Raw genomic sequence first — 4073 nt, forward strand, 5'->3', positions numbered from 1 at the left:
TGGTGTGGAGCGGTGAGGTACGAGGATGTGTGCACATACACACATAAGGAAAGAGAGAGCGCGAGTGTCACACACACACACGCGCGCGGTCTCTCCGTACAACACTCAAACAGTTGCAAAGTTTTTTTTTTTTTTTTTAAATGCGTAATTTTGAACAGATGTAAATAATGGCAGGAGGCTTAAAAGTATAGACGTTTAAGCATTCATAAACATTACAGAGCTACATCAATATATCTCTCTCCCAGCTGTATGCTCCCATCGGCTCATACCTATTGATTTTTCTGGACTATCCTAACACAGGATCAGAAAACTTTCAATATCAAAGCTTGTTTGTGGTAGGAGCACTACGCCATATGGACTTAAAAAACATAGCTGTCTAGACCAAAGCATTTTTAGTATAACGTATAGACAGTAAACATCTATCTCTGGCCTGCAGACAAAACTCAACTCTACAGACACTAAACAGCTAAAAAGAGAGCGAGAGAGAGAGAGAGAAAACAAAACTGTCTGACTCTGAGACACAGGTAATAGAATCGCCCTCCGGCTGACTGTCAACTCATCTCCACACAAGTACTCCACAACATTATAACTGATAAAAGCAAATCATATTGAAACTATATGATGTGAAACGTCACATATTTGCCTGTATTTGGTGTCAAGCCACTCTTACAAAAAAATATTGCTGTTTTTTGGACATGGTGTCATGGATTTCGCTTCATTTTATTCCATTACACTTCTTTCGAAGATCAAATAAACTCTGGATTTTCTTCTAAAAGCTGATTAGTTTCCATATGCTATATTATGATTTCTCTGCTTTCTAAATGTTGTCTTCACTTGAGGCTATTTGATTTCTGTGCTGATTCTTTAAATAGATACAACAGGGCAAATGCAATTCAGTTCCATTCACACACACTGAATAGTGCACAATAGGATTCATCCAGCTAAAAAGTACTGTGGTGGTACCATGGGACTGAATAAACCTAGATCTTATTAACATGCCATAAGTATTTACATGGCTGGTAATATCAGGGTTTCTGTAGGTTTTATGAAGAGAAGAGATAAATTGAACGGAACACATTAAGCCAATATGGTCTCTAAATGTCTTTTATTAGCAATGCTTCAAAAGTTTGAAAATGCAACATCAAACAGATATTCATTATTTTTTTTATTAATTTTACCAAAATAAATAAATAAAAATATGTTATAAAAATAAGCCTTAAAAAGCTTAAGGCTTGAATAGCTCTGCTCCCAACCACTGGAATATGGAAATAGCTTTTACCGTATTTGTTTTAATGTGCAAATGTCTAAAGATTCTTAAATTAAGATACATTTACGCTACCTGAGAAACAAAATGACATAAAATAAGCAGTTTATGAGAAATTGATGAACATTAAGTGATTTTAGGCTTAAAACAAGAACAAATATTTGCCAATGTCAACTTAATTCAACCTAAATCAACTTAATTCAAAGGGAAAAAACGTTTTCAAACCCTACTGACAGATGTTAGCTCTTGTTTTTTTACATTTTGTTCAGTTTCTCAGAAAACAAGACTGCATATGTTCAGTTTGAATCTCAAGTAAATGTATCTTGATTTAAGGATGTTTCTATATTTGTATTGGAACACAAAACAAAATACTGAGATTTTCATTTTTTGCAGTGCACCCAACATTTAATGGCATGTCTTTGTGAATTTAAGACTTTCTGCTCCGATTTAAGTCCTTTTTAGCCCTTAATATCTGGTAGCGTAAATGAAGACCTTTTAAGACCAGCAGAAATCTGTAATATAGTATGTCTACAACAATCGTGGTAATACAATGTTTCAAAATGCCAGATTGTCCAATGATTTCCAGACAAATACACCAACACTAGGGCTGCACGATTACGACAAAAATCATAATTGTCGATTATTCCTTTGAAATTGTAATTGCGATTATTAATTACGATTAAATGAATGATGTTTACACGTTTGTTTGAAGCATCTGCATGCCATATTTTTATATGAAAATAAACAAGCTAAAAACACTAACTGAAAAACTTGTACTGCTTTTCTATAGTATTAAGCCTCAAATGTCAACTATACATTTGATTGGTTTCTTCTTTAAATAAAAAGGAAAAAATATGCATGGTATTATAATGTTATACTAAAACTAAAATTAAAACAATGGAAAAATCCTTAAGATAACATGTAGAAAGAAAAAAAAGCATCTTAAGCATGCAGAATAACATAAGTGGACTTTGAACGATTAATTGCCGCTTTGAACGATTATGTAATTGTCGCATCTGTAATTGTAATCGCGATTAGAAATTCGATTAATTGTGCAGCCCTAACCAACATGTTTGTTAGTGTTGATAGTCAAAAAGACTTTCAGGAAATAAATTAAACGGATATTTCACCCCAAAATAAAAAAATTCTGTCATTAATTACTCACTGCCATGTTGTTCCAAATCCACAAGACCTTCATTCATCTTCAGAACACAAATTAAGATATTTTTGATGAAATCCGAGAGCTTTCTGACCCTCCATAGACAGCAAGGGAACTACCACGTTCAAGGCCCAGATATATAGTAAGGACATCAGTGGTTCAACCTTAATTTTATGAAGCTACGACAATGATTTTTGTGACAGGGAGAAAAAAAGGAAACAAAAATAACGACTTTATTCAACAATTTCTTGTCTCTTCCTGTCAGTTTCCGCCGCCATTCAGGTACCAAGACGCATGTGTGTGCATCCCTCTGCTTGTAAACAAGGCTAAGTGCATGCGTGTTCTACGTCAGCAGCACCACACGCATGTGTCATGGTACTCCAATGAATGGCGGCAGAAATTTTTGTTTTCTTTGCACTAGGGCTGCAAAGTCAATCTCCAGCACGTGCTTTCAGATGCAGCGGCATTTACTACACAGCGTTTTCCAGGTTTGGTCAGGTGATGTTCGACATATACCCTATCAATGACAGAATTTTCATTTTTGGGTGAACTATCCCTTTAAATGTGTGGTGACAATTAAATGTGTTTCCAATTAGCCTGCAGCAACAAATAATTTTCAATTTACCTTAAAGATAACTAAAGTAAGGTGTAAGGTGCAAGTAGCTCACACTGGCAATTTAAAGGTGATGAGCAGGAAAACTAGCGTTTCTGATGAGTGTAAGGCAGTGAAGATTAGCTACAGAGCCTCTAATCCCCATCATAAAGCAAACACACATTTGGCCTCTACTCAAACAACACAGTGATAAAACTAGCAGAATTATGGCTTGATAGAATTATTCAGAACCAGTGGGAAAATCAAGCAAGCAGATAAATTATAAAGATGGTATCAAATGTTAACACCAGGGTACTTTGACATACACCATGTTATTTACATTTCAGGTACTCCCAAGGTACTTCAAAGAACACCATGATACTTGGTGTGGTCCACGTCCAAAAATCATGATATAATTACAGTATCGTGTCCAAAAAGCCATGATAATTTCATGGTACCATGGATTTGTTAGTGTATGTGGCTGCTGGAGGTGGTATTATATCATATGGAGTCCTAGAGCGAGCTCTGTGCTTGAAAGCAGTGATTCGCTATGAATCTGCTGATACTCACACATCCTTTGACATTCATAACCAGTGTTGGGGAAAGTTACTTTTAAAAGTAATGCATTACAATATTGCGTTACTCCATAAAAAAGTAACTAATTACGTTACTTAGTTACTTTTTATGGAAAGTAATGCGTTACGTTACTTTTGCGTTACTTTTTAAATCTGAGCAGGGCTTGCTTGTTTGTTTTTAAAATAAAAAAGTTCTATTTTTGGCAAATATAAAAGCCCTTTCACACCAAAAGTGAAATGAATACGCCTCAGGCTGAAGGAAATGTAAATTTACGTCCGTACAGTAGAATGCAGAAGAAGAAATTTCAACACACTTCAGCAATAGAAAAAGACACACAAATGTTTGTCTAGAGTAATTTGTGCTTATTAGTATGGTTGAACTGGATCATCAAAGGTCAGAAGCAAAGACATTGGTTAATAGAATGGGATTAAATACATAAAGGATATTTGTGTTGTTTAACATTTAATTATTGCAGGTTTGCG

The 4073-nt window shown here is 35.0% G+C and overlaps 1 protein-coding gene across 2 annotated transcripts in view; it reads right to left on the reverse strand.

Annotated features, from left to right (window-relative positions):
- LOC107686829 (zinc finger protein 609-like) overlaps positions 1-4073 on the reverse strand; it is a 58790-nt gene that overhangs the window by 53749 nt on the left and 968 nt on the right. The window lies entirely within an intron of this gene.

This window comes from Sinocyclocheilus anshuiensis, unplaced genomic scaffold, assembly GCF_001515605.1.
Source record: "Sinocyclocheilus anshuiensis isolate Anshui unplaced genomic scaffold, SAMN03320099.WGS_v1.1 scaffold773, whole genome shotgun sequence".
Classification (NCBI taxonomy): Eukaryota; Metazoa; Chordata; class Actinopteri; order Cypriniformes; family Cyprinidae; genus Sinocyclocheilus; species Sinocyclocheilus anshuiensis.